Source organism: Oncorhynchus kisutch, linkage group LG8 (assembly GCF_002021735.2).
Source record: "Oncorhynchus kisutch isolate 150728-3 linkage group LG8, Okis_V2, whole genome shotgun sequence".
In the NCBI taxonomy this organism is placed as follows: Eukaryota; Metazoa; Chordata; class Actinopteri; order Salmoniformes; family Salmonidae; genus Oncorhynchus; species Oncorhynchus kisutch.
Window position 1 is genome coordinate 14,647,795 of NC_034181.2, and position 14,341 is coordinate 14,662,135.

Here is a 14,341-nt window from a genome sequence, read left to right on the forward strand (position 1 = left end):
GGTCTACCCATTAGCGGTAGCTGCGTTCCATTGCATTTCTAAAGACAAAGGAATTCTCCGGTTGAAACATTATTGAAGATTTATGTTAAAAACATTCTATACATCGTTTGATATGTTTCTACGAAATGTAATGGATTTTTTTTACTTTTCGTCTGGCCTGCGCGTCGTGAATTTGGATTTGTTGGCTAAAGGCGCAAACAAAAGTAGGTATTTGGACATAAATTGACTTTTTCTAACAAAACAAACATTTATTGTGGAACTGGGATTCCTGGGAGTGCATTCTGATAAAGATCATCAAAGGTAAGCAAATATTTATAATGCTATTTCTGACTTCTGTTGACTCCACAACATATTAGAAATCTGTATGGCTTGTTTTGTGTCTGAGTGCCATACTCAGATTATTGCATGGTGTGCTTTTTTGGGAAAGCTTTTTTGAAATCTGACACAGCGGTTGCATTAACCTCTCTAGGGTATGTGGGAGACTAGCGTCCCACCTGGCCAACATCCAGTGAGATTGCAGAGCTCCAAATTCCCATACAGAAATACTCATGAAAATTCTGAAAATATAGAATTTTATCTATTTTACATAGGTTAAAAGATTAAAGAGTACAGTAATGTATACCTACTCAGATATACATAAATAAAAACACAAATGCAATACAATAACAAACAGTAATTTATTTCCAAAATGCAGGATTTTTGAACACTTGTGTTTTGTACATAACACTTTCCATACCGAACAAGAGAAAACATTCACGAAGATAAAGGGTTTTCTGTACAAAAATTTAAAATGAAAACGTCTCATTCTTTCAAAACACAAAGACAAAAACACATGCAAAATGTAAGAAAAAAGACATTAGGCTGCATCTTGCCTCCTATTTTGGTCTGGCCACAGCATCTCATCTACATCACAAGCAATGTTCTCCCTGGCTAAACAGTGGGGAAAGAATGTTCTGGAGTGACTGATCAAGCCGCCGAAAGCCCTCACATCAACTTCACCACATGCATCCTCCATTGCCTGGAGAAGAGGCATGAGTGCGAGGGGATGGCGGTCATACCCCTTCCATCACTATGCTGAAAAAAACTCGGTGGCCAAAAATGTTCCGTCCCCATCCCCTTCTTTTGGCTAGGTTGAAGCCAGCCTCAATGTAAATATAAACGTGCTGAATTGCAGTGGCATCCAGCTCCAAGACTCTCTGAAACAGACAAGACAATATGTGACATAGACCAGGAGCAGTCAATATGGTGAGGCACAATACACTGGATTACAGTACTGTAATGTGTCTATACAGTGCTGATATGATAGTAAATTCACAATATAGTACTTATTTTCACATATTCATAGCGCTGTTCTTTAACCCTCTGAGCATCGCTCAAATGGCACCCTGTAGACCCATTTCATTCGGATTCGGTTGCGCTGTAGAGGTCCAATGTAGACAAGCCCACCTGGTGAATGCTATTGAATAGTGTGTTTTCTGCAATTATGTGGTTCTGTATTTCTCGTATTCTAATGGTATTGTTTGCCGCCACCATATTCACAATAGCGGTCTTCTCGTTCTGGTGTGAACAGCCGGTGTCTTCCACCATGGCCTTGCTGTGACAATATAAGAATTTATATAAGAATTTGTTCTTAACTGACTTGCCTAGTTAAATAAAGGTTAAAAATATATATATATATATATATATATATATATATATGCATTAGGAGGTAGGTGAAGGAGTCAGGAGAGCAGAGATGTGTAATTTCAAATGGGCAAGTCAACCAAATACAGGTAAGGCACAATACAAAAATCAAAAGCCCTCGACAACAGAGACACCCATTAATCACGCAAGTAGGAACAAACAAAGCTCCTAAATTTAAACACTCAATATAAATGCGTGAAACAAAAATGGGTTCAACGTAACCGAGCAACATCATAATAAAAGAATCTCGCACAAACCTAGGCAGGCAACAGGGTAAATTATGCACACAGAAATTAAGGCAACTGAAACCAGGTGTGAAAAAAACAAAGACAAAACAAACGTAAAAAGTGATCGGTGATAGCTAGGAGGCCGGTGACGCCGTACGCCGAAGTTGACACTGACTGTCTCAGTTCTGTAGAAGATCCACAAATTATATGTTTGGTTATGGTAAACTAAAATAATCTATTTTCTTTCAATATGAAATAACATTACTGTAGCATTGGCCAACAACCACTGAGTAACATAGGCCTACTGATATGTCGGACTGCAGTATACTTCAGTATACATACATAAAGAGCATAGTGTAGATGTTAGGTAACTCACCGGTTCTCATTTCTGAATGTAGGATGATAGATGCAACCATGTAGCGGCTCAGGTTGGGCTGAACTCTCTGCCCAGCCTCCCTCATACTCAATCCATGGTTGAACACGTGATCAACCAATGTGGCCCTGATCTCATCTGAGGCAACTGTCCTTGCTTGTCCTCCCTCCTCTTACTCTCACTCCTTCACTCCTTAATTTCCTCCAAAACAGGCGAGCTCATCTGTGGTCTTTTATAGTGCCAAATCTCTGATTGCTAAGTGAACATTTCAGCAACTAGTGTTTACACCTGTGAGGAGTGGGTGTTGCCAATTGGTGTATAGAGCTTGGCATTGTGATTGGAGTTGCTTTCCAAATGTGCCTAATGTAGAGAACTGTATGTAGTGTTTGCAAAAAGTGTGATATAGAACTGAAAACTGAGTGTAAAAGAGAAATTGTTCTTGCAATTTTGCAGACTTGGTTTAAGGATTTGGTACATGAGTTTCAGGTTTCTGTGATTGCGTTTCAAGTTCCAATTTTAGTGTGTAAACAATTGGGAAAAACTGTAAAGGCATGAATGACTCGTATGCTGTGTGATGACATTAATTAAATTGTTATGGCTGCAACCCCGCTAACAGGATCGATATGACAACTACCAGTGAAAATAGAGGGCGCCAAATTCAAACCACAGAAAACAAAAATTTACAATTCCCGAAAACATACATGTGTTTTACAGTGCCTTGCGAGTTTGCTGCACTGAAAGGTAAGGGGCTGAATAATTTTGCACGCCCAATTTTTCAGTTTTTGATTTGTTAAAAAAGTTTGAAATATCCAATAAATGTCGTTCCACTTCATGATTGTGTCCCACTTGTTGTTGATTCTTCACAATAAAATACAGTTTTATATCTTTATGTTTGAAGCCTGAAATGTGGCAAAAGGTCGCAAATTCAAGGGGGCCGAATACTTTCGCAAGGCACTGTATATGAATTACAAATGAGCCTTTACTTAAATCATGTTTCTAGTCTATTTTGTCATGTCTTTGGCATCATTAAAGGTGAAGACTGTTATTTTATCAAATCAATTCTCTGTAATTATTTTTACATTATTAAACTCATCACGTAAATGTAATGAACTAGTAAATTGGGGCGCCACGGAAAATCTTCAGATTACAAAGTTCTACTTTTCCGAATGTGACTCTTCAGATATTTTAATTTCTGATCAATTAGTCGTCTATTAATGAATTATTCTTTACCTCACGTCAGTCTCACAAACCCAGCCTTTACTTTAAATCGTCCATACAACAATTGGCGTAATGATTTATTTATTAACTAACTAAATAATCACAGAAATGCATAAACCAACAAACAGTGGATATTGGTTACTAATAATGATAGGGTGGATTCCCTAGTGGGCTAAACCGATATGACGGCTTGGTGGACAAAGGGAAGGGGGTGTGGTGAAGAAAGAAAGAGACAGAGAAAGAGCGGGAAAGACAAAATGGATTCATTACACAGTCTATAATTATATACATTAAAATGCTAATCCTTCACACATGAACGGCCGCTCATTCGAGAATAATTTCAAGTACATATTTATGGTGTATGTCATTGTTGTTTTCTCTGTTGGAATCCGGTCTGTCTGCTGGAGAATTCATCCTAGTCTCTCTCTCTATTTCTGTTTCCCTGAAGATCAACTTCTGGTGTCTTGTCTTTAATATCATTAAACTGAAGATTAATCTTTATCAAATAACTCTGTAATTATTATTACGCGATTAAACTGATTAATCATGTAACTGTAATTAACTAGGAAGTCGGGGCACCAAGGAAAATATTCAGATTACAAAGTTGTTCAACAAACATGTTGAAGCAAGAATGCATGATTCAAGATATTTTGATGTGCAACCTAATCCAGTGATACGTTGAATTGTTTGTTGTCAATGTTGCTGTTAATGTTAAAATAGGGCTCCATGATTTTGCAAATTTTGTTGTTCAATAGAGATTAATTTGCCTACCTCTGTGTGCGCTCATTTTATAGGCTAATACATTTTTTCAGGCTAATTCACCACCACTCAATTCAAATCACTTTAACTGGGCAGTTGTATCTCCATCTCTTCATTCAAAGACACTCTTACTGACAGTTGTGGCTGCTTCGCATGATGTACAGTATTGTTGTTTCTGCCTTCTTGCCCTTTGTGCTGTTGTCTGTGCCCAATAATGTTTGTACCATGTTTTATGCTTATACCATGTTGTGCTGCTGCCATGTTCTGTTGCTACCATGTAGTTGTCATGGTGCTCCCATGCTATGTTGTTGTCTTAGGTCTCTCTTTATGTAGGGTTATATTTTGTCTTAATATATATATATATATAAATATATATATATTTTTTAATCCCAGCCCCTGTCCCCAGATGAGGCCTTTTTCCTTTGGTTAGGCTGTCATTGTAAATAATAATTTGTTCTTAACTGTCACGTACGTCATATAGTCACGTTCGTCATATAGTGACGTTCGCGCAGCGTGTTGTGAATACATTCTTCTTTAATAAAAGGAAGAACACTTAACAAAAAATGCAAAAGAACAAAAAGGAACGTGCCGCTATAAAGACCGAGTGCTGACATGCAACTACACATAGACAATAACCCATGAAATACCCAAGGAATATGGCTACCTAAATATGGTCCCCAATCAGAGACAACAATAAACAGCTGCCTCTGATTAAGAACCAATCTAGGCAACCATGGACTTAAAAACACCTAAACTAGGTCCAACCCCATAAACATACAAAAACACTAGACAGACAAAACACATATATCACCCTCATCACACCCTGACCTAACCAAAATAATACAAAGAATACTAAGGTCAGGGTGTGACATTAACTGACTTGCCTAGTTAAATAATGGTTAAATAAATAAACACGAGGAAGTGAAAAGTCATAACACATTAGCTAGATCAATAACACCAAATGTAATACTCTCTGCTAGTAATCTTATGGTTCACTTTAAGTCCTAAAAAAGCTTTGCAGTTGTAGCCTGCTACCATATGCATTCGCAATAGTATCTTAAGGTCTCATCAAATTGTTTTACCTTTATTTAAATAGGCAAATCTTATTTACAATGCCGAGGAACAGTGGGTGAACTGCCTTGCTCAGGGGTAGAACAACAATTTTTACCTTGTCAGCTCAGGGATTCAGTCTTGCAACCTTTCGGTTACAAGTCCAACACTCTAACCACTAAGCTACCTGCCGCCCTGTAGTTGTCACATAAGCCGAATATAACAGGTGTAGACCTTACAGTGAAATGCAAACCATTAACCAACAATGCAGTTTTAAGAAAAATAAGTGTTTAGTAAAAAAAAGATCAGTAAAAAATTTAAATAACAAATAATTAAGGAGCAGCAGTAAAATAACAGTAGCCAAGCTATACACGGGGGGTACCAGTACAGAGTCAATGTGCGGGGGCAAAGGTTAGTCAAGGCAATTAAGGTAATATGTACACGTAGGTTAATGCGTAAAAGTGACTATGCATAGATAATAATCAGAGCAGCAGCAGAAATTAGGGGGTGGGGGGGTATCCATTTGATTAGATGTTCAGGAGTCTTTTGGCTTGGGGTTAGAATCTGTTAAGAAGCCTCTTGGACCTAGACTTGGCGCTCCGGAACTGCTTGCCGTGCGGTAGAAGAGAGAACAATCTATGACTAAGGTGGCTGGAGTCTTTGACAATTTTTAGGGCCTTCCTCTGACACCGCCTGATATAGAAGTCCTGGATGGCAGGAAGCGTGGCCCCAGTGATGTACTGGGGCGTACGCACTACCCTCAGAACTTTTTGAGGGTCTAAGGACCCATGCCAAATCTTTTCAGTCTCCTGAGGGGGAATATGTTTTGTCGTTCCCTCTTCTTGATATGCTTGGACCATGATAGTTTGTTGGTAATGTGGACAACAAGGAACTTTGAAGCAATCAACCTGCTCCACTACAGCCTGTGGGGGCTTGCTCGGTCCTCCTTTTCCCGTAGTCCACAATCATCTCCTTTGTCTTGATCACGTTGAGGGGGAGGTTGTTATCCTGGCACCACACGGCCAGATCTCTGACCTCCTCTTTATAGGCTGTCTCATTGTTGTCGGTGATCAGGCCTTTCACTGTTGTGTTGTCACAAATTTAATGATGGTGATGGAGTCATGCCTGGCCATGTAGTCATGGCTGAACAGGGAGTACATGAGGGGACTGAGCACACGCCCCTGATGGGCCCCATGTTGAGGATCAGTGTGGCAGATTTGTTGTTACCTACCCTTACCACCTGGGGGTGGCCTGTCAGAAAGTCCAGGATCCAGTTGTAGAGGGACGTGTTTAGTCCCAGCGTCCTTAGCTTGGTGATGACCTTCGAGTGCACTATGGTGTTAAATGCTGAGGTGCAGTCAATGAATAGCATTCTCACGTAGGTGTTCCTTTTGTCAAGGTGCGAAAGGGTAGTGTGGAGTGCAATGGAGACAGTATCATATCATTTGTGGGTCTGTTGGGGTGATATGCAAATCGGGAGTGGATCTAGGGTTTCTGGGATAATGGTGTTTATGTGAGCCATGACCAGCCTTTTAAAGCACTTCATGGCTACAGACGTAGTCATTTAGGCTGGTTACCTTAGTGTTCTTGGGCACAGGGAATAAGGTGGTTTGAAACATGCTGGTATTACATCCTCAGTGAAGACACTTGCCAGTTGGTCAGCGCATGCTCAGAGTACATGTCCTGGTTATCCCGTCTGGCCCCTCAGCCTTGTGAATGTTGACCTGTTTAAAGGTCTTACTCGCATCAGCTGCAGCCGTCACTCTCTTCTCCAGTACAGTACTGATAAAATAGGAAGGAATAACAAGGATGTGATATTTATTACTGTATCACTTGAGTGGTTCACCTGAAAACCTAACTGCCTCTCTCCCTCCTTATCTCTGTTTTCTCACTCTCTCTCCTCTCTTTGTCCCCCACCGACCGTTCCCCTCTCCATCTGCTTCTATCCCTCCCTCCATCCCTCCCTCTTGTCCCTACTGATAGGACATATGTGAGGTCTGTACGTCTCCATTAGAGATCAGAGGAGTGACTGTAATGGTATCAAACATATGGAAACCATGTTTGATGTGTTTGCTAGCATTCCATTCATTCTGTTCTGTTCCAGCCATTACTATGAGCATGTCCTCTGATTTAAGTCCCACCTGATCCTTATGGACTCCATGTGTATTTGATTGGGATCTGGATTCTAAGAAGTGACTGATGTGGTGTTCAGAGCTCCTGTGGCTTGTTCAGTGGGTTAGGGAGGCTGACAGGAACAGAAAAAGAGGGGAGGACTAGAGGGAGGAGGAGTGGGATGAGGAGTGAGAGGAAGAGGAGGAGTTATTGTGTGCCAATTTATGCTATGGTTAGAAGTGTCGATTAGGGATTCACACCGCTGGGAGTGTGAGTGAGTGTGTGTGTGTGTGTCTGCAGTGGGTCAGAATGTTGGCCTTGCAGACTGTGCTCTAAAAACACACACTCATGCTCCAGCTGCTCCCACTAACAGATGTACTGTAGTAGTACTGAAAGACTGGGATAGTGCAGTAGTACGGTGGAATTAGGCAAAAAAAAAAAAATTCCTGGTTGAGGGTTGATTTGTTTGGTGTATCTAGTATGGTATGCATGCAATCATAAGGGCAGAGGAAATTCAGCAACCCTTGGAGGACAAAGGAAGTTTAAGTGCTTCTTTATTTTTGAAGGCTAAGGGCCAAAATGTGTTGCTTTTAACAATAAAGAAGCACTTTTATCAATGTCCACTGTCCTCCAAGCGTTTTCTGAATTTCCTCTTCACTTCAGTTTGCTCCTCAATTCATTAACCTTGGACAGTGAGGTAGCGACAGTGTTCCCTTCCCTATACATGAAGTCATACACATATAATTGTTTTATATAGGCTGGTACCATTGCCCTTAGTTTCACATCTCAGAGCACATTTACATGCATGTGTGTTGGCTGCTGGGTCAACAGTTCCTTCAGAAAGTATTCATGTTGTTGTTTTACAGCCTGAATTCAAACTATATATTTGTTTCAACCATCTACACACAATCCCCCATAATGACAAAGTGAATACATGTTTTTAAAATTACATATTGTTTTTGGGGTACACCCACAACCTTTCCAACAACAAAAAGCGTATTTTTAACATACCTAGTTAAAATGAATTGGAAGGAAAACTATTTCACTCGTATTGTAAGTCATTACAGGTCACATTTCATAGCAATCTGGAAACACTGGACAGTTCATTTAAGTTGACAGAATTAACATTTGTTCTGCAATGCTGAAAATCAAATAATAAGGTGTGATATTTGTATGTATTATGTGAAGTCAGCAGCTACTCTTCCTGGGGTTCCAAACACATTAAGGCACATCACACAAAAAACATACAATGTTTTATATAAAACAGTACTTCATGTAACATCATTACACCACTACATTTCTACAACACTAAATGTATAATACCACCATACAACAATATTAAAGAGTATGTGTGTGTAGAGTGTGGGTGCTAGCATGTGTGTGCCTGTGTGTGTGTGTGTGTGTGTGTGTGTGTGTGTGTGTGTGTGTGTGTGTGTGTGTGTCTTCACAGTCCACGTTGCTCCATAAGGTATAGTTTTATCTTTAAAAAATCTGATTATACTGCTTGCATCAGTTACTTGATGTGGATTAGAGTTCCATGTAGTCATGGCTCTGTGCAGTACTGTGCATTTTCCATTGTTTGTTCTGCACTTGGGGACTGTGCATATACCCTTGGTGGAATGTCTTGTGGGGCATGCATGGGTGTCTCAGCTGTGTGCTAGTTGATTGAACAGCTTGGTGCTTTCAACATGTCAATACCTCTGACAAAGACAAGTAGTGATGCAGTCAATCTCTCCTCTACTTTGAGCCAGGAGAGATTGACATGCATGTCATTGATGTTCGCTATCTGTGTACATTTAAAGGCCAGCCGGTCTGCTCTGTTCTTGGCCAACTGTAATTTGCTTATTTCACTCTTTGTGGCACTTGACCACATGACTAGGCAGTAGTCCAGGTTTGACAAAAATAGGGCCTGTAGAACTTGTTTTATTGATAGAAATGTCAAGAAAGCAAGGCAGCGCTTTATTACGGACAGACCTCTCCCAATCTTAGCTACCGAGTGGACAGCTTGATGAAAGCAAGTCAATATTTAGGGCACCCGGAAAATATACCTCTGTTGATATCACATACATTATCAAGCATTTCACACATATTATCCAGTGTGATGACCAATTCAATTTTTACTTATTTTAAAAAAAATAGGGAATTATTTAAGAAAAGTGCAAGGGTGCCAATATATTTGTACGCAACTGTATGTAGACACTGGTACCATATGGTGCTGGAGATAATGAATCATTTGATTTAATTTATTTTTGATTTAACCTTTATTTAACTAGGCAAGTCATAAGAACAAATTCTTATTACAATGACAGCCTACCCCGGCCAAACACGGACGACGCTGGGCCAATTGTGCGCTGCCCTATGGGAGTCCCAATCATGGCCGGATGTGATGCTGCCTGGAGGTTGAAATAAGAGGTTGAAAAGTGGAGGAATTGCACTTTAATGATAGTGAAAACAGGAGGGTTACCAAATGCTCTCGCTCATTGTGTACCACATAGGTCTGTGCGTCAGCCAGGCTATAGCTGGGTGTAACATTCCTCTCTGAACTACAGTCATGTTTTTGATGCCAAATGACTTGTCAGCCAGCCAGCCAACCAGCCAGATGCAACTAGCCAGTAGCTATCCAGCAGGGCTGACCAGATGTTGACAGTCCTGGGTGAGGAGGCTGCCAACGGATCTGTTCTGAATCTCATTAGGGCTATGGTGGAATAAAGCCAGTTACGCTGGTGGAGACACTTTAAAGCTAATTTAACTGGCCTCAGATCAACACCTCTGAGGTTTAGACTCTTACACCACTAGCAGTTACCATACCCGGTTAGCTAGGTGGTTGATACCACCAAGTCCCCAGGACATTCACAATATTAGGCAAGACTGCCTTCTCTTCTTGTGCACCAGAGGCATGGAATAGTCTACAATCCATGCTTCATCTAGATGTGTTAGTGCCACTGAATGAATTTAATGCTTTTTTTAGGCTGAGTCATGTTGTTGTATTGTATTGTATTGTTGTATGTTTTAATTCTGTAATATATTGATTGTTGCTACCTTCTTGGCCAGGTCTCCCTTGAAAAAGAGACTCTGGGTCTCAATGGGCTTTTCCTGGTTAAAGAAAAGGTTAAAAAAAAAACACGCAAAAAATACTTTGATCTACTGGTCGAAGCCATCCGGTCAATTAGTCTGAACACACACACACACACACACACACACACACACACACACACACACACACACACACACACACACACACACACACACACACACACACACAATTATACGAGTGAGTCTAGTCCTGGATGCTGATAGGTTAAAACCGCATTCCAGCCGGTGTCTATTCCACAAGTAACCATCAGCCAATGTCAGGTTGTGCGCTACTGGTTAGAAGTCAGGTGCAGAGAGTTGTGATCAGGCACACACTTTTTTTGGCAGAAGCAACAACAGATGGATGCAACTGCGTCAAAAATCCTCCAGCTAATGGCAAATGTGAAAAGCACAACAACAGTCGCAATGATGCAAATGTTTAACAATTTAACATACTTTGTGTTCAAAAAAACGCCACACAAAACACGTAACAAAACAATTACACACAAAGACATGGGGGGGAACAGAGGGAATATATATGTAGTGTGATTAGAGAATGTAACCAGGTGTGGGGGGAAACAAGACAAAACACATGGAACAATGAAAAGTGGAGCGGCGAAAGCTAGAAGACCGGTGATGTCGACCACCGAACGGAGAAGAGCCGACTTCGGCGGAAGTCATGACAGCTAAAGCTATTAAGTTGAAATGCCTATTTACTCTGTTCCATCTCACTGCGCAATCCACTGTCTCATCAACCCAGCTATGCAATTTATAAACTTCATCTCCACTATAAAAAATATCTAACCATTATCTCTCATTTATTTTAGATTAGCATTTGGTTTTTCAAATAAACAAGCCCAGGTAAACAGTTTGAGTAATGTAGTCTTCTGAAAACCTAACACTTGGATAGAATGTAATTGTTTCAGTGGAACTATTACACAAATGTTAATGACAAAGACACACCCGAATGGCATTCCAATAGGTGTTGAGTAGGTTATGAAAAAATCTAATGCAGTTCCATTCCAGGTGTAGACTTTCACTAGCGATTGTATATATTACCACACATCTTCATATGGTTCTGTATCAGTGTGATTCTTCTTCTGTCGATTGTTCCTTATTTCTTCTTCTGTGGCTTGTTCCTTATTTCTTCTTCTGTGGATTGTTCCTTACTTCTTCTTCTGTGGATTGTTCCTTATTTCTTCTTCTGTGGATTGTTCCTTATTTCTTCTTCTGTGGATTGTTCCTTATTTCTTCTTCTGTGGATTGTTACTTATTTCTTCTCCTGTGGATTATTCCTTATTTCGTCTTCTGTGGATTATTCCTTATTTCTTCTTCTGTGGATTATTCCTTATTTCTTCTTCTGTGGATTGTTCCTTATTTCTTCTTCTGTGGATTGTTCCTTATTTCGTTTTTAGTGGATTGTTCCTTGCATCATGTTTGCAGAAGCTGTACCTGCACATGGCACTGTGCCAGAGGAGGGATGGGAGAGGGAAGGAGGAAAGGAGGGAGGTAGAGGGATAGGATGAGAGAGATTGCATCTGTAAAGAGCTTAGCACCTTAGCTCCCATTTCTCTAGGCTAGTCATTAGTTGCACCTCTGTCTGTGTGTGTGTGTGTGTTGTTTGGAGGTTTATTTATGCGTAGCGACAGTCAGATCTCAGGGCTTTAGCATCTTTAAGCTCAGTGGCATTACTGCACATCTGGCTCCCACTAATCTTGTGTTCCAAGGAGAGCACAAAAGCTCAGCTCAGCTCAGAAAACATGTTCACCCTCCCAGTTCCCACTAGCCTGGGTTGTATACGTTAGTGCACAACGTAGCAAAACCTGTTGTGAAGGAAAACTAAAACAAGCATACTTAATATTGGATACATTCAGGTAGGCACCTCCCAGTTTTGATCCGTTTGGTTCCTAGTCAATACGGCCCTGGTGGAACCAGCCTGATGTTGAAATGGACCCCAATCTGTTTCACTTTAACAAACTGGCGAGTGTAGCAATACATAATGTTATCCGTGTACTAAAAATGCATAGTCTTTTCTTACTAGCACTTACTTTGCTAATAGCAGCTTTATTTAGGAAAAGTTTCACTTATTCTAGCTAGGTTTCCATCAAATTGGCGACAATTTTCATGCGAATATTCAAAAATCTGCATTAAAAAATCTGCGCATTTTCTCACAAATGCTGTGCGCGATGTAGTCTACATAAAAATACCTTTTGCTGTTAAATTCCCACATACGGAATACAAGATAAATGGGTTTCCATTGCATTGCGTGCCATAGCGAATGTGCTTACTCTGACATTGGCACATCCGCCTGCAGATATAGTGCAGTTATAGCCAACATGATGCGATAATTATGGACAAAAGAGAGAGATCATTTGTATTTGTCAAATGGTATCCAAGCATCGATCATCATGTCACCAAAATAAGACCCTCGATATTTATTGAAAAGGAGCATCAAGACTCCCAACGTGCACTAACCCCACCCTGTAAAGTTCATCACAATTTATTTGTAGCCTATTCAACTGTATGCTTTCCCGAGTCGTTGTGGCAGGACCACATATTATACTGTATCATCGCGTTACTCAAAGTTGACTTTGATATGATGGTTATTATATCAATATTTGTGCATCAAAGCATTTCCACTGCCATTTCTTACATAATTAATTTTACAGACACAAAAAGATTACACCATGTTGAACGATCAAATGATATGTGCATTTATATAATTAACCTGAAACACTGCCATGTGCATTTATATAATTAACCTGAAACACTGCCATGTGCATTTATATAATTAACCTGAAACACTGCCATGTGCATTTATATAATTAACCTGAAACTTCCTGTTTCCATCACAGCTTTTTTATACGACTTTACTCGCTTAAAAACTGTGGATGGAAACGTGGTTTAGAACTGTAATATGTGATTGCCTTACCTACACTCTCCTTCATATGTATATGGAAAGTGAAGCTAAAATGTTTAATTTGGCTCTATACTCCACCACTATATATCTTGTACCCCGATTTCAGGAAGACATAACTATTTGGACCAATTCAATTATAGTGTATCAAAGTTGTAAAAAGATTATTGTTTGGTCCCATATTCCTTGCACGCAATGACTACGTCAAGATTGTGAGTTTATAGAGTCACCAATCTATCTTAGAGCCCCCAAAACGCTAGGGTCCACCCTGCACATATTCAACTTATTAGCCTTGTTACAGGCTTTGGTTTTTCCATTTATGTTTTGAGGTTAGACTTTAGTAGGTATGGTAAGTTAGCACGTAGGGTGCACCAATTTGTGTAACCTAATTAGTTAGTATGTGTTACACCTGTGCTGGCTTGTCCATCTCGTTAGTAGGAAGGGGTTTCACCTGTGCTGGCATAGGTACTATTTATGAGTGGCTGTCCCAGTGCTTCAGTTGTCTTGAGAGATGTGGAGGATCAACATCTTTAGTTGGCTCTCCCTATTTTGATTTCCAGACAAACAATCCTTTATCGGATCTTACCTGTTTTCTTTTTGCTCCACTTTTGGGTTTGCTTCCTGTCTTTAAGTTTGGAGTGTGTTTTTGCCTCTTTTTGGGTAAATTTAGTGGCGCTCAGGATGGGTGTCTTTTAGGTTCCAGTTGTTGTTGCTCGTCAACTTTCAGTGTACACCCACCCCCATGAGTGTCTTTCAGTAACCCTCCTAAAACCCCACCTGTTCCATTTTGGTTGTTGGTCAGTGACTCTTTGTTAGTTCCCCCTTTTGTTTGAGGGACATTTTTGGTTTTCTTTCTGGGGAACACACCAAAGCCTGTTCATAAGTCTGTTAACACTTTACTTGACACCCAGCGTCATAACATATTATGAT

At 40.2% G+C, this 14,341-nt stretch overlaps 1 long non-coding RNA gene across 1 annotated transcript; it reads right to left on the bottom strand.

The window, feature by feature from the left end:
- Positions 1-1,125: 1,125 nt before the first annotated feature.
- On the bottom strand, positions 1,126-2,472 carry LOC116374763 (uncharacterized). Its single transcript, XR_004210705.1, has 2 exons — positions 2,287-2,472; positions 1,126-1,196 (listed from the first exon to the last, which is right to left on the bottom strand). It is a non-coding gene; the product is annotated as an uncharacterized LOC116374763 (long non-coding RNA).
- Between the last annotated feature and the right edge of the window lie 11,869 nt (positions 2,473-14,341).